Source organism: Muntiacus reevesi, chromosome 2 (genome assembly GCF_963930625.1).
Source record: "Muntiacus reevesi chromosome 2, mMunRee1.1, whole genome shotgun sequence".
NCBI lineage: Eukaryota > Metazoa > Chordata > Mammalia > Artiodactyla > Cervidae > Muntiacus > Muntiacus reevesi.
This window is the reverse complement of record NC_089250.1, coordinates 98,463,052-98,486,567: the sequence shown is the minus strand read 5'-3', so window position 1 is coordinate 98,486,567 and position 23,516 is coordinate 98,463,052. Positions and strand designations below refer to the sequence as shown.

The 23,516-nt window shown below is 40.4% G+C and overlaps 1 long non-coding RNA gene and 1 pseudogene across 1 annotated transcript in view; one reads left to right on the top strand and one right to left on the bottom strand.

Annotated features, from left to right (window-relative positions):
* Positions 1–8,350, bottom strand: part of LOC136158093 (uncharacterized) — a 31,581-nt gene extending 23,231 nt beyond the window's left edge. The window contains exons 1-2 of the long non-coding RNA XR_010661319.1: positions 8,285–8,350; positions 5,835–5,876 (exon numbers count right to left, since the gene is read on the bottom strand). This is a non-coding gene — a long non-coding RNA (uncharacterized lncRNA). The remainder of the gene's footprint in view (positions 1–5,834; positions 5,877–8,284) is intronic.
* Positions 8,351–16,755: 8,405 nt separating this feature from the next.
* Positions 16,756–22,801, top strand: LOC136159015 (tigger transposable element-derived protein 1-like; annotated as a pseudogene).
* The last annotated feature ends 715 nt before the right edge of the window (positions 22,802–23,516 follow it).

Genomic DNA, 23,516 nt, shown 5'->3' with positions numbered 1-23,516 from the left:
CACCTGCCTGAGGGAGTCACACCTGCAGTGACTGGTCAATGTGGGATAGAGTGCACAGCCCCTGGATACAATTACGACATCCCTGAAGGGCCATCGGCACTCTAGAGTGTCACATGGGATCATCTGAGACCTCAGCAGTGGAACTTCATCATGGTTTAACTTCTCCCTTTGCTCATCCTGCACCCTCGCCTTCTCACAGTCTTCCTGAGAGCTCCCCAAATGTCGCCCTCACACAAAGCTCAGTGTCTCATTGTTTCTGGGATATCTGATTTAGTACAGTGTTAGGCTTTCCAGACAGAGGGTGACTTTGGGAAGTAGTGAGATGTCCAGTTTGGCTAGTGTGTTGGGTTGCGTGTATGGGCAAAGTGAGGCAGAAGTTTGGGGAGGATTCACTATGGTCGAGAAGGGGCAGGGTTGGGGCCTGGGGAGGATTGGCATTTCTGAGCATGGGGCAGCCTTATCGCCAGTTTAGGTCAAATTACCAAATTTTTCTTTGGTGTATCTCAGGGACTATATTATAATAAGAAATATAACTGAAAGAAGTCAGTTTATAATGTGCTCACTTTAGGTGCAAATACCATCCCTCATAGCTCAGTTAGTAAAGAATCCGCCTGCAATGCAGGAGAACCCAGTTCCATTCCTGGGTCGGGAAGATCCTCTGGAGAAGGGAAGGCTACCCACTCCAGTATTCTTGGGCTTCCCCTGTGGCTCAGCTGGTAAAGAATCCGCCTGCAATGCTGAGACCTGGGTTTGATCCCTGGGTTGGGAAGATCCTCTGGAGAAGAGAAGGCTACCCACTCTAGTATTCAGGCCTGGAGAATTCTATGGACTATACAGTCTATGGGGTCACAAAGAGTCAGACGCGACTGAGCAACCTTCACTTCACTTCACCTCACCTCACCATCATCAATGGGCCATTCCTTTTTGACTTTTTTTTTTCTTTAAGAAATAAGATAGATTTGAGCATACTCTTCACATATGCAAACTCCACATGCATTTGCAAAATAGCTGGAAAGGGTTAAAGCTATTGTCTCTTCCCTTTATAGTACTTATCCCTATTTATGTTGCAGCATGTAGGATCTAATTCCCTGACCAGGGATCAAACCTGAGCCCCCTGCATTGGGAGTGGGAAGTCTTAACCACTGGACCACCAGAGAAGTCCCTACAGTACTTATAACTATTTATGAAAAACCTCTTACATACCAGAGATTATTTATGTTATTTCTAGGTTTCACAGCAACACTTCAAGATAGTATTAAAGTCCCAATTTTAGGACTGGAGAACATGAGACTTGGACAAGATAAGAGACTTTCCTAGTGAATTAAGGGGTAGAAAAGGGATTCGATTCCAGGTTTCTTTAACTTGGAAGCTCTTGCTGTTCAAGTCAGATGAGCTGGTCCCATGCAGCCCATGATCTGGGCCTCGTGCTCTTGAGTGCTGACTCATTAGGCCTAAGTGATGACTGAGACATGTGCTTATTAACCCTTAAAATCATCTGTTCAGTTAACTGAAGCAGTTGTTCAATAGCTTAGCAATTGACCCAAACTATTCCTTCTTTAATAATGATAATAATCATAGAAAGCACTTTACTTTTTATAGTTTTCAAAGCCCTTTTAATGTGTCATGCTGTTTGAGCTGTGTGTTAGGTAGAACAGAGCATGATCCCCTTTCTACACGTAGAGGAACTGGGGTCAGTCAAGTTCATGTCCTGACATTTACTTGGCTTAAAAGGGGCAAGACCAGGTCTGCTGGTCCCTTTTGTGCTCTGCACTGCTCTTCTTAAGACACTGACTTAAGGATCTGAGAAGGCATGGGAGGCTCTAAGGCAGGTGCACCTCTTACTTTCCTTGACCTTTGTTGAACTACAATGCTCTGTAGAAACACTGACTGTCTTTTGTCTGTGAAAGATTCACCAGCCAAGAAATAAAAATGGCATGTTTGAAGTGATTAAAAGTGAGGTTCAACTATATTTGCTGGGTAGATACTCGGATTCTGGCACCCTTGTACTTGACTGTAATTATCTCTAATTATCATTGCATTCTGGTGGATGCTTTCTACTTCTATAAAATCCTGATCTTTTCCCCTCATGTCACCTGGAGGGCCCTTTTTTCTAAACTCCCTAGGATTGTCACTTAAAGTTGACTGTTATGTCTCACCGGCAAAAAATTCCCAGTTTATTGAAACAAGCACTTACTTCTCTATACTTGGGCTTTCTGTATCACTGCTTACCTGGCACGTTGTACTTTAAGAATTAAAAAAATTTTTTTTTTCTGTTTCTGATCTCATTTTATCCAACAACAATGCTTTCTAAGTAATGTGTTTGTGTTGAATTCCTGGCTTAGCCACAATCCTGCAGGAGCAAAAACTCAGGGTGGGGACTCTCTATAACTCAGAAAAGTGGGATATACTCAGAGTAGCTGGGATGGGGGTGGGCAGAAGTGTGGGGAGAGATGGGAATAGCAGGGGAGGGACAGAAATGGCTTTCGTGAGAAAATGCTTTTTTCTGGCTCAGTCAGACATGGAGGTTTCTCTGTTGAGAGAAACTTCTCCTTTTTTTTACAAACTCCATGAAAGTGAGTTGTGTGTGAGGGAAAAATGATCTCACACCTTGCTCTGCATTCCATGAAGTAAAAACATCGTGGTGGAAAATTTAAAAGGAAAGCAATTTGATTTCTCTATTTCCCTTGCCATATATTTTCAATATTACTCAACTGTTGGACCAAGCCTGCTAAGTGTCTGTCCTTATTTACCTCATTTGTCATTTCCCAATGACTTTATTTAGCAGCTTGCTAAATATAATGCTCCCTTACCCTGTTTTTTGTTGTGGTTTTTTTTCTTTTTGAAAAAAACATGAAAGATAAGATAGGAAGTAGTGACATAATTTCTCTGGATTCACACTGCAAGTTAACAGCAAAGACTGGGGCTGGATAAGATCTCAGATCCACTGTTTCCCAGCTCAGCTCTAGGGCACAAATACTAGAAGATGGACCATGCCTCCAGGGTGAAATGTTTATCAGGATTAATAATTCAGTTACATAGAAGTGGGCTGGGCAAACCCCAGCCAAGAGTCAGATCTGGCCCACTGTCTGTTGTCTTGTGGCCTGACCTGAGAGCTAAAAGTGGTTATTTGCATTTTATAAGATTTTTTAAAATCAGAAAGAAAATAGTATTTCATAGCACATGAAAGTTATATGAAATTCTACTTTCGTGTCCATGGTACAGTTGCATTGGAACACAGCCACACTTGTTTGTTTATCTATCATCCTTGGCTGCTTTTAGGCTATAATGGAAGAGTTGAGTGGTTATAACAAAAACTTGGAAAGCCTAAAATAGTTTATAATTTGTAAAGTAGACAGCCTGCTAAGCCTAAAATATTTATTGTGGGGCCCTTTTCAGAAGAAGCTTGCTGACCCTGGATAAAGAAGATTCTGAGGGATGAGGCATATTAATTTTTGACTCATGCCTAAAGTCCAGTGTCTGTCATCAATGGGAAGCAGAGAAGGGTAGGACAGTAGATGAATCTTCTACAGGAAGATTCCAATTTTTCTCAGAGTGTGTTTCATATGAATTCCCAAGTACATAAGGACTCCTCCTTTTTTTGTTTTTTAAGTCAATTCTGAGTTTTTCAGTTATGGGAAAGGAAAATGGTACTCAGAGAAGCTTAGTGACTTCCTGGAAGTAAGTCCAGATCTTCTCTTTCAAATCCAGGGCGCTTTCAGTTACACCATGCTTGTGTAAATTGGGGTAGCCAGAGAGAAGCCAAGGGGGAGAGTTTTTCCAGGCCTGTGTCACCAGCATCTCCCCTAGTACTCCCTAAACTGTACCACTCTTGTATTCTTAGTATGGTCTTCCTGGTAGCCCTAATGGCCCATGTGGTCACATCTTGTATTATCAACTAAAGGATGAGTCCTTTGGACAAAGGGTTTTCAGATTTAACAAGTTAAATATATAATATCCAGTTAAATTTGAATTTTAGATAAAGAAATGCTTTTTTAGTATATGATGTCCCATATAATATTTGAATCCTTGCATGAAGTACATTTGAAAGTTATATTAAAATTGTCTCTTGCTTATCTGAAATTCAAATTTAATTGGACATCCTGTATTTTAACTGATTATCCTTCTTTTGAGGGAAGGGATCAGGGACTTCCACGTTCATTGCACTATTATTCACAGTAGCCAAGATATAGAAACAATTTATGAATTCAACAGAAGAATGGATAGAAAAGATGTCATATGTATTCACACACATATATAATGGATATTATTGGATACATATATTCCAGTATATGTAATGGAATATTACTTGGCCATAAAAGAAGGAAATCCTGCCATTTGCAACAATATGGATAAATCTGGAGAGCATTCTGTTCAGTGAAATAAATCAGATAACGACAAGTACTGTATGGTATCACTTATATGTAGAATCTAGAAAAAAGAAGAAGAAAAAAACCAATCTCATAGAAACAGAGAATAGAATGGTGACTGCCAGGGGCTATTAGAGGGGAAGATAGAGAGATGTAGTTCAAAGGTGTGAACTTTCAGTTATAAGATGGAAGTTCTAAGGATCTAAATACATCTAATGTACAGAATGGTGACTATAGACAATAACATCATATTGTATACTTGAAATTTCCTGAGAACAGATCTTAAGTGGTCTCACCATTCTTAAGTCACAGAATGATGACTATAGACAATAACATCATATTGTATACTTGAAATTTCCTGAGAGAAGATCTTAAGTGATCTCACAGCAAAGGATGAACAAACAAAAGCAATTAAATGAGGTAATGTTTTTAAAGCATTTAGCTTGTTGCCCTATATAATGGGATTATTGAAATGCCTAAGTACTACTCATAGACCCATCATTTTCATTGTGTCCAAAAATTAGCCTTCTGATTTGAATCAGTACCTTCCAATAAAACTTTCTGTAGTGGTAGAACAAGTTTGTATTTGTGCTCTCCAGTATGTGCTTATTAAGTAGATGAAATGTAGCAAATATGACTAAGGAGCTGAATTTTTGTTTTAAAATTGTTTTAGAATTTGTTTTAAAATTGTTTTAAAAATTTAAATTAAATTTAAGTGGCTATACATGGCTCATGACTACCATATTTTACTGTGTACATCTAGAGAGTAAACATAAAAGGAGCAAGTCATTTCGTAAGATCACTGATGCCATTTGAACATGTCAACATAAAAGCCATAAAAATAGAATAAAATCAGAATTATCAACTGTTCATGGTTTTAGAACCTGATATGATACAGTGTATGCAATACTCATAAAAATATTTCTTGACTGGAGAAAGCCAATAGATCGAATTTATATATGTAAATACATAAACATACACTTACAGGAAATATTTTGGATAAATTTATTTTAAACCAGATTATCTGGATAATTATCTCAATTTCTCATTTTCCTGTGTGTGTGTGTGTATGTGTTGCTCAGTCATGTCTGACTCTTTGCAGCCCCTTGGATTATAGCCCTCCAGGCTCCTCTATCCATGGAATTCTCCAGGCAAGAATACTGGTGTGGGTAGCCATTTCCTTCTCCAGGGGATCTTCCTGACCCAGGGATCAAAATCAGGTCTCCTGCATTGCAGGCAGATTCTTTACCATCTGAGCCACCAGGGAAGCCCTCTTTTACTTTGGCTCATATTAACATGAGGACTTCTCTGCACCTTGCCCTTCCAGTGTCCCTGGTAGACATTACTCACCAACACGACATTTAGTCCTGCTGAACCCAGTGGGACCTTCCAATCCTCAACTAGACAGTGGAGGAAGGTATGACCCATTGACTGGAAATGGCATATGAAGTAAAAACCATTTCTTACCCTGGATTTAGACACATTCTTTTAAGGAAATACTTGGGTAATCTGGAAAGAAAAAAAAAGTTATGTATTAAAATGATAGCATATCTGCTGCATATCTTCTGATTATTCCCTTTTAGATTCAGGGTTCAGCCTTCTCCTGCTAGCTCTGTGCCCTGGGAGGCTGATCTGTGGACTACCTCCTTGCTCTGGGCTTCCTGTTGTAATGGGCCATTTGGAGGCATCAGCAGGAGATCTGGCAATCAGATAAGAGTGATATTGGAGTATTTATTCCCCTAACTGCCTTCCTGTGGGGACAGTGTGGATTATCTGGGTCCCCATACTATGAATCATAGCTTGTGCCTCCTGTTAGGGACCCTCTCCTCACAATTATCTCTCTTCTTGGAAACAGCTCCTTCCCATTGCCTCTTCAGGCCTAGGGAGAGTCAGGGGTGTCTAGCCATTGCTAGCCCCAGAGGTTACTCTATTACTTGTTTCCTCACACCTTGACCACTCCTCTGAAAAGAGTCTCTTTATCATAAACTCTCCTCATATTACACAATTTGAGTGTGCCATTATTTTTTGCTGGGACTTTGTCTTGTGTATCTGTGAAATAGTATCTGGATGCCCTCTCTCTGGGGCTTTCTTCTTAGAGACAATTGCTATAGGGATAATTTAGGACATTGCTCTTTAAAGCAGTTGTTTAATCTCACTTCCATACCAGACACCAACTCAGACCTCTCTGGGGTGAGTCATTCTATTTGTGTGGGTGGGGTTAGTTAAACTCTCTAAAGTGTAAGAAAGATTATCTTGATAATGGTGATAGAATTTTCTCAAAAGTCCAAGTGTACAGGCCCCAAATAAAATAAACAACCAAGAAGGCCTGTGCATTTAGATGCCTTGGACAGTGACCCACAACTCAGCTCCTCCTTTCTGGGCAGGATGTGGTCAGAGTACTATATACGGTTAAGAAATTTCCCTTCTGAGCTTCTTTATCCTGTAGTTTGGTGTGGACGAAATCAATTCCAAATAATACCTAGAATTTGAGTGCAGAATTAGTATAAGAGTTTTGGAAGAATCAGGATAATTTTCTTCTGCCCCAAAGATTGTTAAAAATGGTTCTTTACAGAATTCCCTTCCTTTATTTTGGATTGAGTTTTTTTGGCATGGGATGATACACTGGGGACTCACGTGGACTTCTGCCTTTTCAGTATCATGCTCGTAAAAGTGCTAAAACCCCTTTCCCCCCTCATGTCCCTCAGATCCTGAAATACCTTTCTACCCAGAAGTTCTGTCACAATTCCAGAAATCACCATTATTAGCACGATAACCTTAAGGGTATTACGGAGTGCTCCATTTTGCTGGGTTAAGGCATCATTTTGTGGGAAAGGAGATGATGTCTTGTCAGGATTAAATGTATATGGTTTAATCTGTGTCCATCTAGTATCCTCTAGTGCAGGGAGAATGGAGTAATGGGAGTCCTGGTTGGGAAAGAGGTAAGCTAAGGTGTGAGGCATACAGGGTCACTCAGGAATAGCAGACCTGCTCTGGGCAGCACAGAGGTAAATTAGATGACCAGGGAGCTCTGGATGCCTGAGTGTGCTGGGTGTAGTTAACACTGTCATCAAAGGATGAACTCTGCTGAAAATGACAACACAGTCTGTGTAACGTGTTTAGGTCAAAGCTTAATAAATATCCTTCCTTTTCTCCTTCATTCATAATGTGGCTGAAAACTGTCCCAGATGTCCCAGATTGTCAAAGGATACCTAAAGATGTGTCTGATCTTAAAGAACTAAACTGGTATGATAAATCAGAAGCCAGAATGGCAATCATCTGTCAGGCTGACAAATTAATTGATAGTGGCTGCGTGAAATGTCATGTTGATAAGGAGTGTGAGGTGGCATTCAGTCTTAATGAATAAGGATGGCACTGTTGATTAGCAATGGGCTTGTAGGCTTCGTAGGGGGAGGTGATGTCTGTGCTGCTCATTTTCCAGGCCTAGCAAGGGTCTTTCCCCACTTTAATCCATAATAAAAGTCTAATTTCTGGATGTTCAGGGGCCTTAGACTGACTTCAGAATCCCTAGTATTTGCCTCCTGGGAGTTTACTGTCACTGGGTTAGTTTATGCATGGAAGGTATATTTGCATGAAACTTTTCATTTTTCCTGTGATTACGTCTGTAATTTGGCTTAGATGCCAGTGGATAGTTTGGGGAATTCAGCTGGGGTCTAATGGCCCAAGGGACTAATGGCCCACTCAAAAAGTGGCTGATAAGGGACAAATCTTCATATGCTTGTTTTCTCATTTCACACTTCCAAACTAGGTTAAGTCTGAGTGAAGCCCTTGGAGACATCCTTGACTCTTCTCTTTCCCCATGCAACCTGTCAGTAAGATCTGACAGAGTATATGCTGATATGACCACTTTTTATCACTCGCACTGTCACCACTCCAGTCTACCCTCTGCTGTCTCTTACCTTGTCTGCTGTCGTAGAGTCCCATCTGGCTTCTTGCTCTCACTGTTTCTCCCTTCAGTCTGTTCTCCATGCAGATTTTAAAAACATAAAAATATCACTCATCTGCTTAAAATCCTCACTGGTTTTGCAACACACTTGGAGTAAGATCAGAATGCTTTACCATGGCCTCAGCTATCCACATAGTGTATGCTTTGGCCCCTGCCTGTCTCTTTGGCCTTATTTCCTGCTACTCTTCCCCTCTCCTGCTCTTCAAGTCACCCTGGCTTACTTTCTGTTCCTCTGTCTTATCAAGCTCATTTCCACCATGGCCCCTTTGCCAGGTATATTCTCCCCATAGATATTCATGAGGCTTTCTCCTTCATTCATCTAGGTCTCCTTCAAATGTTACTTTCTTACTTGGACCCTTTATCTGAAGTGACACCCCCTCCCCATGTTACTCCTCATTTTCTAACTTTATTTTTTGTTGTTGTTGTTCATTACTACTGGCTATTATATTGTTTTTTATGTGAATATTTTCTCTGTTTTTTTTTCTGGAATGTAAGTCTTTGAGACAGGGACTTTTATCTGTTTAATATTGTATCCCAATGCCTAGAAGAATGTCTAGAACATAGTAAGTAGACAGGAAATATTTGTCAAAAGGATGAATGGATTTCTAAAAGTAAGGGATCTTCTTTAGGCTGTGGGATTGCATATCAAGTCATGTGGATGCTCAAGATAGTGGCGCTTGGGGAGATGAGGCAGCAACCCTTGGCAAGGAGTGTGGCACCTGTTTGGCCAGGTCCAGACTGATGGGCTGATGCAGGAGCTCTAAGGTAGGCAGGCCATGAAAAAGCACAGAGCTTCCAGGGAATTGTGAATCGATGCCAGAATCTAAGTAAATGAGCACAACAGCAGCTATGAGTTCCTCACTCAAAGAGGTTAATGCTGAGGCACTTTCTATTTCAGATGGAAAGCTTCTTAAATGCTTATAGTTGAAACAAGGCCATGGTGTAGGGCCTGAGTAGGTTCTGAAGTTGAGCTTGAGCTCAGTTTAGAAATGGTAAACTGATTCATCCAAGGAGAGAGGAGATAGAAGCCTACCTGCTATGAAACCATCATTGGTCAATCCATTTAATTCTGCAGAGTCTAGGGAGAGACTCAAGCCTTCCAAAACCATTTCCTGACATACTATAACCCCCACCTTGCAGACACCCCCCTCCAAAAAAAAAACCCACAATTTTTAGGGGAGATGTCATGGTGCTGATAGTCCCCCAGAGACCAGTGAGTTCTGTGGCCCACTCACTTCTCATGTTGGGGAACTCCACTCAGCAGCAGGGGCCTCTGTGCTGGCCGGGAATCCCCACTGCCGCCGTCTCTATGGGGCTGAGCTGCACACTGCTTTTCAGATTTAGCACACAACCTCATGAGAAGGCAAAGTTGTATTGTCTCTGATGAGACCCAGAGCAAACGATGCTGAAATATCTGGGAAATGGGAAGATTATTTCTAGAGGTTGGAAATGCCCTCTGGAAAATGCTCAAGCTGGAAGTGTAGCAGGCACTGGCTTTTGTGTGTCCCCATCCCCAATTCTATTTGTTGATTTCTGATATTCTATACAGAAAGTACATTGTTGTGTGTTCATAACCTAGCTCAACATCTGAGGGTAAATAGAAAAGAGACTTGGCGTGGCTTTCAGAGGAAGTAAGGTGAAGATTCTTCCCCACCAACCTAGTAAGTAAACCGCTTAGGCCTTTCATGACTCAGAAACCACAGACCCCACAGCCAGCATGCATTTATTCATTCTGGTCTACAAATATTGATTGAGAGTCTATTGTGTGTGACTAACACAGTGCTTGGGTTGAGGACGTAATGGTAAAATAAGATTCACTCTCTCCCCTCAAAAGTACTTAATCCCACTGTAGTGTGGTAATTCTACAATATGGAGGGCAGTATAATCTAGTAGCTAGGAATGTAACAAGCTGAGTTTTGTTACTGTCTCTATGACCTTGGACAAGTCCCTTCCCTTCTGTGAGTTTCAGTTTTCTCATCTATATTTCAAGGAAATTACCCATATTGTGGGATTTAATAACGTAATTAACATTAAGTGGTTATTCATGTGTCAATAAGTGTAAGTTATGATTCTGGTTATTCTTTTATGATAAGAGTAGAGAAAGTTGTGGCACATTTTTATATTGAAATGCCATATTTCTAGGCAAATGTATTTCTATTTCTGTTCAGGGCCACTCCTGGAAAAAATTAGAGTAATAGAGAAGCTCAATCTACTGAGCTTCTCTCAATAGATTGACTGATTGGAAGGAATCCAAGCAAGATATACATGTAATATTGTCATTGATTCAGAGCATTATCCTTCTTGGAGATGTTCACATCTCTCCCAAAGAATGATGTTATTTCAGGTATCAGTAAAAACTGCTTTTTATGGAAGTAATGAAAGAGTTTGATATTTATGTAAGTAGGGACAGATTGACAGACTGGTCCAAGAAATCAGAAAATGGAAACTTGGATCATAACAGAAATGACAATACAAATGTGCAGAGACAGAAAGAACTATTCAAGTGCTGGGATAATTGACTGTGAAAAAAAAATTATCCCTACCTCACACTACATATACAAGCAAATTCCAGATAGAATTAAGGCCTCCATATTAAAAGGAAAGTTTAAAATTTTGAGTAGAAAACAGAGGACACTTAAGCATAGGGAACTATGTTTCAAAGGGTATATACCAAAAAGAAGAGGTTCTAAAATGTGACTATATTGAAATATTACACTTCTGTACCAACAAAGAAACAATAAACAAAGTTAAAATATGAGCTGCAAACTGAAAGAAGATATTTATAATTCCTGTAAGTAACAAATAATTCTTTATAAAAATTTGTATTTTTGATTCCTAAAAGTCAATAAAAAAGATAATCCAAGAAAAATGGACAAATAATATGAATTGTATAGTTGCAGAAAAAGAAAGAGCCCCATCTCATTAATGACAAGGGAAATTCAAAGTAAAATCATAGTGTGATACCATTTTACACTTCTCTTGTTGTTCAGTTGCTAAGTAATGTCTGACTCTTTGCAACCCCATGGACTGCAGCACACCAGACTTCCCTGTCCTTCACTATTTCCCGGAGTTTGCACAAACTCATGTCCATTGAGTTGGTGATGCCATCCAACCATCTCATCTTCTGTTGCCCTCTTCTCCTCATTCCCTCAGTCTTTCCCAGCATCAGGGTCTTTTCCAATAAGTCAACTCTTCCCAGTAGGTGGCCTAGGTATTAGAGCTTCAGCTTCAGCATCAGTCCTTCCAATGAATATTCAGGATTATTTCCTTTAGGATTGACTGGTTTGATCTCCCTGCTGTCCAAGGGACTCTCAAGAGTCTTCTCCAGCATCACAGTTTGAAGGCATCACTTCTTCAGCACTCAGCCTTCTATATGGCTCAACTCTCACATTCAAATATGACAACTGGAAAAGCCATAGCTTTGACTATATGGGCATTTGTCAACAAAGTGATGTCTCTGCTTTTTAATACAGTTTAGGTTTGTCATAGCTCTTTTTTCCCGAGAAGCATCTTTTAATTTCATGGCTGCAGTCATCATCCGCTGTGATTTTGGAGCCCAAGAAAATAAAGTCAATCACTCTTTTCCATTGTTTCCCCACCTATTTGCCATGAAGTGATGAGACCAGATTCCATGATCTGCATTTTTTGAATGTTGAGTTTTAAGCCAGTTTTTTCACTCTCCTCTTTCACTTTCATCAAGAGGCTCTTTAGTTCTTCTTCACTTTCTGCCATTAGGGTGGTGTCATCTGCATATCTGAGATTACTGATATTTCTCCTGGCAATCTTGATTTCAGCTTGTGCTTCATCCAGCCTGGCATTTCACATGATGTACTCTGCATATAAGTTAAATAAGCAGAGTGACAATGTACAACCTTAACATACTCTTCCCAATTTTGAACCAGTCTGTTGTTCCATGTCTAACTGTTGCTTTTTAGAGCTGCATACAGGCTTCTCAGGAGACAGGTCAGGTTGTCTGGTATTCCCATCTCTTTAAGAATTTTCCATAGTTTGTTGTGATCCACAGGGTCAAAGGCTTTAGCATAGTCAATGAAGCAGAAGTAGATGTTTTTCTGGAGTTCTCTTGCTTTTTCTGTCATCCAACAGATGTCAGCAATTTGATCTCTGGTTCTTCTGCCCTTACTAAATCCAGCTTGAATATCTGGAAATTCTCAATTCATGTACTGTTGAAGCCTAACTTGAAGGATTTTGAGCATTACCTTGCCAGTGTGTGAAATAAGTACAGTTGTACAGCAGTTTGATCATTCTTTGGCATGCCTTTCTTTGGGACTGGAATGAAAACTGACCTTTTCCTGTCCTGTGGCCACTGCTGAGTTTTCCAAATTTGTTGGCATATTGAGTGCAGCACTTTAAAAGCAGCATCTTTTAGGATTTGAAATAGCTCAGCTGGAATTCCATCACCATCACTAGCTTTACTCATTGTAATGCTTCCTAAGGCCCACTTGAATTCACACTCCAGGATGTCTGGCTCTAGGTGAGTGACCACACCATCATGGTTATCTGGGTCATTAAGGCCTTTTTTGTATAGTTCCTCTGTGTATTCTTGCCACCTATTCTTAATTTCTTCTACTTCTGTTAGGTCCTTACCACTTCTGTGCTTTGGTTGCTCATCTTTGCATGAAATGTTCCCTTGGTATCTCTAATTTTCTTGAACAGACCTCTAGTCTTTCCCATTCTATTGTTTTCCTCTATTTCTTTGTAAAAACACCTAGTGGAAGTGTCAAAAACGGGCCCGGTCAGGGCAAATATCAACTGGGGGACCAATTTGGAGTTGGAGGAAAGAAAAGAGTAGGCAGTGGTTTGGTGTTGGAAGGCTTAAAGATTTCACCAATATGATAAAATGTTATTGTTAAATCTAGGTGGTTGATAGTATATACACAAATGTGTATACATTTCCTTATGTTTGATGTTTTAAAATTTAAGAACAAATGGAAAAGAACTGTCTCCCTTTCTTGATGCTGAGACTGACCTTCCCTTCAGCTTTTCCAATTAGCTTTCCAGATTGGTAATCAGTGTGGGGGTCAGTTTGTTTCCGGCAGTACCTGTGGATCTGCAATATGAAGTTTAGCTCTTTGTCGTGTTCTCTTCTTTGCTGACAACTGGGTTTATCTATATAAGGGATGTCACGTATGGGTGTCACTTCCCTTCACAGAGGTGCTGGCTGCGAGGTAAAAGAGCCTGAAATACAGCCTGTGTCACACTTCCAGGCTATACCCCCTGGCACAGGGCTGCATCCCTTGTCTGGCCACATCCAATCAGAGTTCTTGCTAATTCAGATGCCTGTGGAGGGGCCAATTTTTTAATGTGATTGTGTAGTAGGTGGTACCTTTTTCTATTTGTACAAGAGCATCCTAGAGTAAAAGCAGACCTGACTTAGGATATTGAGGCTGCTTCTAGGGTATCCTACCCCTGTTGGGGTAGGTGTTAAGTAAGTGGGGTCAAAAGCATGTGTACTCTGCCCAGACAGCCAGAGAGGATGGAGGAGGGTCCAGCTTTGTTCACTAGTCTGTACTTCAGTTAACATTCCTCAACATTCCTTAAATCTGCAGCACATGGGAGCAAACCAGGTCCTACTCACCTTCCCCCTTCTAATCCAGAAGCACTCACATGCAGACCACCTAGCAAATTTTTTTTTTTTTTAATTTGAGGGCATTTTCTGATGACCTTGAATGGGAAAGCATAGTTGATGAATGATGAATTAGGTCTTGTCTGGGAAGGCAGATTGTAGGTGCTGGATAACAGCTATTTGAGGTGAATTGTTCTGACAATTTCAGCTGGTGTGTTTACTTAGCATCTGCTTTGGATTAGATATTACATGAGACAGGCTGTAAAATAATCTTCACAAAGCTGATTAATTAACGGTACTAACAGACATAGCACACCTCCATTTTCATTCCCTGGATTGGGAGAATGACAATGATAATCTTCACTCTTCATATGTAGGAACAGCAAGAGATGAGATGAACAATGAGCTATTGAGTACAAACATATTTATTGGGTTGGCCAAAAGATTCAGGTCTTTCTATAACATTTTATGGAACTTAAAAGCTGTAACTTAAATTTGGTACAGTCCAGATTTGGTAAAAAGTCAGATTCATTCACTGGTCCAATTTTCCTTCCAACCAGTCATCCATGAAGCAGTCATTGAATCCCTACTGTGTGTTAGGTGCTATAGAAGAGTGAATAATAACTTTTTTTTCTTCTCTCAAGGAAGTCAGACACTCAGATAAATTATACTCCAATGTTTTAACGGCAACGAGAGAAAGGAACGCAGAAAACTGAGGTTCTTAACTCAGCAGCTGGTGAGGGTATGTGCATGAATCAGGGAAGATTTCTTGGAGGAGATGATTTCTGAGCTGGATTAAAAAGGCTGAGTAGGACCTGCAGTAAGGAAAGGCATTTCAGTAGAGGAAGCAGCCTGATCAAAGGTGCTATGAATGGAATCTTTTGGTTTTTTTGTCCACCCACATGCCCTTTTTCTTTTCCTGGATAAAACTCAATGGGGAATTCCTTCACCTGTGTGTGGAACAGTCTTGGTGGAACTGCCAGTGTCCTGAAATCTAAGTTTGAGGCAGCTGAGCCAACCCAGGGCTGTGGAACTCTCTTGCCCAGAAATTTGATTCTTTAGCCCAATTATTGCAAAGATGGAAAATGGTTGTTGTAGGACCCTGAAAATATTGTTCGTAGCTACTGAATGGGTCCCAATGCTCTGGTTCTCAACTTTTCTGTCTGGTTCTATAGTTTTTCCCTTCAGATCTATGAATTATCTCACATTCTTCCAATAAAATCTTTTTTGCTTATTATCCAGAATCAGTAGCTGTGACTTGAAACTACCAAACCCTAACTGATACAAGAAAAAAAAATCAATGGTGGAAGCTATAAATAGAAGTTTAGAAAGTTTACTCTTTATCTTCCACAACCTTCCAAAAAATTTCTTAACTCTTCAGAGGTAAGAGGTAAGAAAGAGAGAGGTAAGAAAGAGAAGAGAAGGAAGGAAGAAAGAAAAGAAGGAAGGGAGGGAAGGGAGAAAGAATAGAGAAGCAAGAGAGAGAGAAAAAGAAAGATTGATTGCTTTATCAATTACGCTGTGATCAGCCATCTTTCCCAGATAGACATGTGATAGGAAGGTACATTCCTGGGAATGACTGGGTTTGCAGGGAGAATCACATTGGTATCATTTAAACCTCTGCCACTGGCTGGCCTCTGTCTTCCATAGAGTAGCTGTTACAAATAGCATTCAGGGGAAAGAAGCTGTTTGATGCGCCTTCACACAGAACCCAGTAGGAATCCACCAGGGACCACTCTGCATTAACAATTTACCTGACTGGCCCTCAGGGCGGAAACACAAATGGTGAGGGTGTCAGATTTTGAGTCTGTAGCTGACTTAGCTTCTTAGCCTCTAGCCTGTAAATCCAAGGTATATTGTTGAAGAGGAAACAATAAAGCCAGGGAAAACTCTGGGTTTTTCATTGTATTGTAATTATAGCAATATCTCTGATACAGATTATGACTCATTTACTCTTCAAGGCAATTAGCATCTGGACAGCCACCAAGGAAACCCTTTCTAGGCTGCAGAGCAGTATCACTTGGTGCCCTCAGAAAGCCAGAGCCTCCAGTTCATGAAGAAAGAGGCTTTGCTCAATGTAGGAATGTGGAGAGGGTTCCCCTCTTCATAGTTGTGGCACCTAACTGAAAATACTTGAGTTCTCTTGATATGTTATTGGTGGTTATAAAACTTTATTGTTTATTTTTATTGTTGTATGTATTGCTATTCTCAGAGTTTCCCTGAAGAAACACCGTGGCAGTTTAGTTTGCAGGGAAGTGCCTTATGAATTTACGTGAATTCTTTTCACTTAAATTTTTGCTTTCTTTTCCATTTGCCTGTTGGAGACAGCCAATGGAGGATTTCCTCTGACAGATTTATAGAATGTAGTATCTGAAAGAAAGCAATCAATCACAAATTCTGTAGTAGCTTTGGGAGAATCAGAATTTTCTCTATCATGGTGAATACTGGCTCAAATATTCCCAAATTGTTTCCAGCATCAGTCACAACTCTTGCCAGTGACAGTTTACAGGTTTGAACTGGTTTGAATTGGTTTAAGCCTAATGGAGAACATACTGGTTATTGAAAACTCAAGGTGCTAATTTTGCTTTGACTTGATTCAGAGTTCAAGTTTCTCTCGGTGACTCTGCCCTCTCCTGTGTTAGATTCATTTCCACCTCATACCCCTAGAAACGCCAGGTTTATCCCATCACAAGGCCAAACCCATTAGAAGAGAGCAAACATTTTGACCCCAAAATTCCTGTCGTCTGTAAAATTCACAATATTGGATCAACTGAGGTCACATGCCCACCCACCCTTATAAGAATCACTATGACCAGGAAGGGCTATGATCTCACTGGCTAATGTACAAGGTAAGGGTGGAATCTTACACCCTGTGGAGGTGAAAGTCAGGGAGGATGGGTCACCAAAAACAAATCAGCAAACAAACAGTCCTAAGAAATCAGTGTTATTGTAGAAAGAAAGGGAAATAGTTGCTAGAGAGGAAATTTTCAAATGCCCATTATTGTACCTCTTTACAATCTGAGGCACCTCTAAGTATAATCTGAAGACCCCAAGGATAATAGAGGCCATGAGGCTTTTGCCCTGAGGTATTGCCTTAATCTCTTTCAGCTAACCCCAAAGGCTTAGATTCTTTTAAACACAGACATGCTTGGAGAGCCATAACCCTGTTGTGAGGGTGTGAGAGGGATTAACTAGCATGTAATCAGCAGGTTTATTCTGAAAGAAATTTCCCGATGCTTGCAAATCTTCCCAGAGCATCTGAAAATTAGTTCAATAGTTATTTTTTTCTGAAGGAATTTTGGAGTGTAGAATTATGCAATCTAATAATTTTTACACTGGCTCCTGAAAATAACTAACAAGAATTTTTGGTCTCATTGACCAAAAGCCTAACCTGTGCCAGGCTTGGAGCTAGATGCTTGGTCAGTTATTTCTCACAACACATCAGCCCACAGGGGAGGATAGTGTCATCTTCTTTACAATCAAAATGAAAAAACTGCAGGTCAGGGACAGTAAGTAATTTTCTGAGCCCAGCAAGGATTTAAACCCCACCCTGTTCAGCCTCAGAGCTCCAGGCATTAACCATCAAGCTACATTCTCTGTAAGATTATACGTGCTGAGAAAATCCATCTGCCTTTCATCAGAAAACAACCTGGATGAGGAATTATCTCTCTGTAGTGTTAGGATACATTTTTACCCCTTTTGCAGTAGGAAAGAGAGGATAGCACCAACATTTCTGGAACATCAACTGGATTAGAACCACCAGGAGTAAAGGGAAAAATGCAAGGTAGTCTATTTGAAAATGAGTTTTGAGTGATTTCCAAGGCCTCTTATTAGATCCAGTTTGTGCACCAAGTCGTACATAACCAGTCAGTGCCAATGAGAGTTAGAGATCAGCATTGGCAAGCACCACCTGGCTCCCCACCTGCCTTGCAGCAACTCCCAAGGTCTAATGAAATGATGCATCAGAAAGCTGCCCTGAGTCACTCCTGAAGTCTGTCCACACCAGCCTCTGCCACCCCCTCCCTACAGAGACCACATTTACTAAGATCACCGAAGATCCTCCAACTCCTAAAGCTACTCAGAAGTTCTTGGTGCCTCTTTCTGATCTCTAAAGTGCCTGATCTGATGGACCACTTCTTGAAGCTCAGTGTGGGGAGATCCCCTGGAGGAGGCCATGGCAACCCACTCCAGTATTCTTGCCTGGAGAGTCCCATGGGCAGAGGAGCCTGTTGGGTCACAGTCCACAAGGTTGCAAAGAGTTGGACACGACTGAAGCGACTTAGCCAGTATGCAGTATCCTTTCCAGCAAGCAGTAGCACCCCTGCGGGGCTGTCTTCTCTTTTAGGACATTTCTAAGATAATTCTCATAATTGGGAGAAGCTCCTAAGGGTTCTAACTGATGTTGATGACTGTGTTAATGACAAAGCAGGACCCTGAGTGATCCCACTTGTCCCAGTGTGTTCAGTATGCAGGAATTCCTTGAGATCGGTTCAATGGGAAATCTTAAGAATTTTGTAAATGACTTGATTCTGCATAAAGGTTGTTCAAAAAGAGTGCTTGACACATATCTATTTATAACCCTTTGCCCAACTGTAAATGTGCTGTATAACTATGCTTATATCTTGAACTTTGCTATATAGATTTTTGGGCTACCCGGGTGGCTCAGTGGTAAAGAACCTGCCTGCCAATGCAGGAGATGTGGGTTTGATCCCTGGGTTGAGAAGATCCCCTATAGAAGGAAATGACACCCACTCCAGTATTCTTGCCTGGAGAATTCCATGGACAGAGGAGCCTGGTGGGCTATAGTCCATAGCGTTGCAAAGTCAGACACAACTTAGTAACTGCACATGTCGTACACAGTTTTGCCATCAATTTAATGCGAGCACAGTATATCTTCCCTTACTTTTGCTCTGAGAATCTACCAGTGTCCCAGTTGTTTGATTGTGAGGAAATGACCATGTTTATCTCCATTATGCATTGAATCACCTTGGTACTCTAATACTCACTTCTTTTGCTTTGATTTAAATCTTAGTTAAATCTTGGTTTGCCCCCTTCTCCTATCTTCCATATGACAATGTCAGCATCCAGTCAGGAAAACAAAAAATTATACAGAGACTTTGATAAAGAATTAAACAGGTATTAGAGGACTGAAAATATACAAAGGGGAATACCAAAGTATCACAGAAGTCTTGCTCACAGGAAGTAGCTAAGAAAACAAAGGGGAGAGATTGGAATGATTGGGAATTTAGAAGCTTAGTGAAGGGGCGTGAAGACCAAGGCCACGGAGGAGGGACAGTGGCCAGTTGAGGCAGGTGCCTCTGAGGGAGTTCTGAGAGGGTAGAAGAAACTCTGGGGATGGAACTAGCAGCTATTGCTAGGATAAATGCCATAGATTAGACACAGAAATTAAAAACAAAACAGGAAAGAAAAATTGCTTCTCCCTTTCTCTCTAGTCTCCTTCTTCTGCCCCCATGAGCCACACCTTAAAGACTTCATCTGGCAAAGGTGAAATATGGCTTTCCAGATCTGAGCAAAGCAAAGCACAGAAGAATAGATTGCAGCAACAAATAAGAACTTAATAAATACATGTCTCTGACAGCCCATTATCCATTCCCTCTCACTTCAGTCTCTGAACTTTGTTCCAAGAAGCATCATTTGTTCAGAATTTTCATTCTCTAAATCTATCAAGTCATTATTCCTAACCCATAAAAAAAAAACCTAAATATACATTTCTTTCATGACATCTTTCTTGACCAGAGGAAAAAGGAAGGTTGTCCTTGAGCATTGTCTTGCATGCACTGCTCTTCAGCGTCACCTACCACTGTTTACAGTGATGAAATCCTAATTTTACAGCTGTGTTTCCTTTGTGGTGAAGGGTATATGTATATTTGTTATGACAGAATGATTGAATACAGGCTTGCCTTGATTTACTGCACTTCATTGTGTTTTACAGCTACTGCAGTTTTTGTTGTTGTTATAGTTTTGTGTTGCTTTGTATTGTTTTTACCAAATTGAAGGTTTTTGGCAACCCTGCATCAAGCTAGTTTATTGTTTATTGGTGCCATTTTCCCACGGCATTTGCTCACTTTGTGTCTCTGTGTTACGTTTTGATAATTCTCACAATATTTCAAACTTTTTCGTTGTCATTGTGTCTGTTATCATCCCTGGTGGCTTGCACAGTAAAGAGTCTGCCTGCAATGTGAAGTTCAGCCCCTGGGTTGGGAAGATCCTCTGGAGAAGGAAATGGCAACCCACTCCAGTATTCTTGCCTGGAAAATTCCATGGACAGAGGAGCCTGGGGGACTATAGTCCCTGGGATTGCAAAGAGTCAGACATGACTGAGTGACTTCACTTTAACTTTTCTGTGATCAGTGGTTTCTGATGTCACTACTATAATTGTTTTAGAGCCCCACAAACTGTACCCATATAACATGGCAAACTTAATTAATAAATGTGTGTGTTCTGACTACTTCACTGAATGGCTGTTCCCTGTCTCTTTCCCTCTTCTCAGGCCTCCCTATTTCCTGAGACACAGCAATATTGCTATTAGGCCAATTAATAATCCTGTAATGGCCTCTAAGTGAAAGGAAAAGTCACATGTCTCTCTTTAGGAAAGGAAGAATTACTCTTTAAATCAAAAGATATAAATGATTATTAAGCTTAGTGAGGAAGGCATGTCAAAACTTGAGATAGGTTGAAAACTTAGGCCTCTGTACCAGTTACCTAGGTTAGGAATGTGAAGGAAAAATTCTTGGAGGAAATTAAAAGTAGTACTCCTGTGAAGACATGAATGATAACAAAATGAAACAGCCTTACTGTTGATATGGAGGAAACTTTAATGGTCAAGGTAAAAGATCAAACCAGTCACAACATTCCCTTTAGCCAAAGCCTGACCTACTCCAGTACTCTTGCCTGGAAAATTCCATGGATGGAGGAGCCTGGTAGGCTACAGTCCATGGGGTCGCAAAGAGTCAGAAACGACTGAGTGACTTCACTTTCTTTCTTTCTATAGTTCCTTTTGAAGAAACAAATGGCAACCCACTCCAGTGTTCTTGCCTGGAGAATCCCATGGATGGAGGGGCCTGATGGGCTACAGTCTATGGGGTTGCAAAGAGTCGGACACAACTAAGCAACTAACACACACACACACAACCTAGAGCAAGACGTAACTTTTGGGACTTCCCTTGTGTTTCAGTGGTTAAGAGTGTGCCTTGCAGTGCAAAAGATGTGGGTTCAGTTCCTGGTCAGGGAACTAGAATCCCACATGCCATGGGGCAACTGAGCCCGCCATGCCACAACTACTGAGCCCACAAGCTCCAGAGCCTGAGCAACCCTAGCAGAGAGCCTATGTGCCACAACTAGAGATTGTGTGCTGCAGTGAAAGATCCTGCATGACACAACTAAGACCTGACACAGCCAAATATGTAAATAAAGAGGTTTTTTTTTTTTTTTTTTAAAGACCTAAATTTCTTCAAATCTGTGAAGGCTGAGAAGAAAAGTTTGAAGCCAGCAGAGGTTAGTTCATGATGTTTAAGGAAAGAATCATCTGCACATCATAAAAATGCAAAGTGAAGTAGCAAGTGCTGATACAGGAGTGGTAGCAAGTTACATAGATGATCTAGCTAAGATAATTAATGAAAGTGGCTACACTAAACAACAGATTTTCAATGTAGATGAAGGAGTCTTATATTGGAAGAAAATGCCAGGACTTTCATAGCTAGAGAGGGGAAGTCAATGACTAGCTTCAAAGCTTCAAAGGACAGGCTGACTCTCTTTTAGGGACTAATGCAGATGGTGACATTAAGTTGAGTCCAGTGTTCATTTACTATTCTGAAAATCCTAGGGACCTTAAAAATATGCTAAATTGACTCTACCTGTGCTCTATAAATGGAATAGCAAAGCCTGGATGACAGCACATCTGTTTACAACATGTTTTACTGAATACTTTAAGCCCTTTGTTAAGACCTGTTGATTAGAAAAAAAGATTTCTTTCAAAATATTACTGCTCATTGACAATGCACCTGGTCACCTAAGAACTCTCATGAAGATGTACAATGAAATTAATGTTGTTTTTATACCTGATAACACAGCATCCATTTTATAGCCCATGGATCAAGGAGTAATTCAACTTTCAAGTTTTATTATTGAAGGAATACATTTCATAAGGCTATAGCTGCCATAGGTAGTGATTCCTCTGATGGATCTGAGCAAAGTAAATAAAAAGTCTTCTGGAAGGGATTCATCATTATAGATGCCATTAAGAATTCTTGTGATTCATGGGAGAAGGAAAAGGTTATTGTTATTAATAACAAATATTAAATATCAACATTAACAGGAGTTTGTAAGACATTGATTCCAGGCCTCATGAATGACTTTGAAGGGTTCCATACTTTGGTGCAGATGTAATAAAAATAGCAAGAAAACTAAAATTAGAAGTGGAGCCTGGTGAGATGATTGGATTTCTACAATCTCATGATAAAACTTAATGGACAAAGTTTGCTTCTTATGGGTGATCAATGAAAGTGGTTTCTTGAGATGCAAGCTATTCCTGGTGAAGATGTGAAGACTGTCGAAATGACAACAAAAGATTCAGCATATTACATAAACTTAGTTGATAAAACAGTGGCAGCATTTGAAAAAATTGACTCCAATTTTAAAAGAAGTCCTGCTGTGGGTAAAATACTATCAAACAGCACTGCAAGCTGCAGAGAAATTGTCGTGAAAGGAAGAGTTCATCGATGCAGCAAGCTTCATTCTTGTCTTATTTTAAGACACTGTCACAGCCATCCCAAACTTCAGCAAGCCACCCTTGATCATTAATATTGAGGCAAGACCCTCTACCAGCAAAAAAGATTACAACTCACTGAAGGGTCAGGTGATGGCTAGAGTTTTTTGTCAATAAAGTACTCTTCAATAAAGGCATGTACATTGGTTTTTAGACATAATGCTATTGCAAACTTAGTGGACTACAAGGATAGTGTAAATATAACTTCATATGTTCTAGGAAACCAAAAAAATTGTGTGACTCATTTTATTTATTGTGATATTTTAATATTCACTCTATTGTGGTGGTCTGGAATAGAATCCAAAATATCTCTGAAGTGTACCTGTAGTCACCTCTCAGCTATGTGCAAGCTGCTTAATTATCTTTACGAAAGCACTAATGTTTCACCAAATTTCATCCAAATGATGAAATTAAGTCTGATCCTAAACATTTTGAGTCATTTATGGTTTAGAATAGCCTCTTTCAAATAAATATTCAATCCAAATCAAGTGTTGTTATAATTAGCCACTGTCCCATTAAAAATATCAATTTCCTGGTTTCTGTCCTTTTCTCAGAGTTTTTCCTTTCTCCCCTCTGGGATCTTGGGCTTGCCTGTTTTAGCACTTCCATTGCAGGAAGTGATCCTGCAGGTGAGGGTACATGAGTGGAAAGGAAATTGATCATCTGGGGTGGAGTCAAATTTCTCAGCAGGACTCAGCCGTTGGTTTCTTGCTGGTCTGATCTCAGATGCTGGTGATGCCTGCTGTTCTGACTGGTGGCTCTCTTAACCCGGATGATACCTGCCGATGCTTTCTTATTGAGCATGTTAGGTGGCCA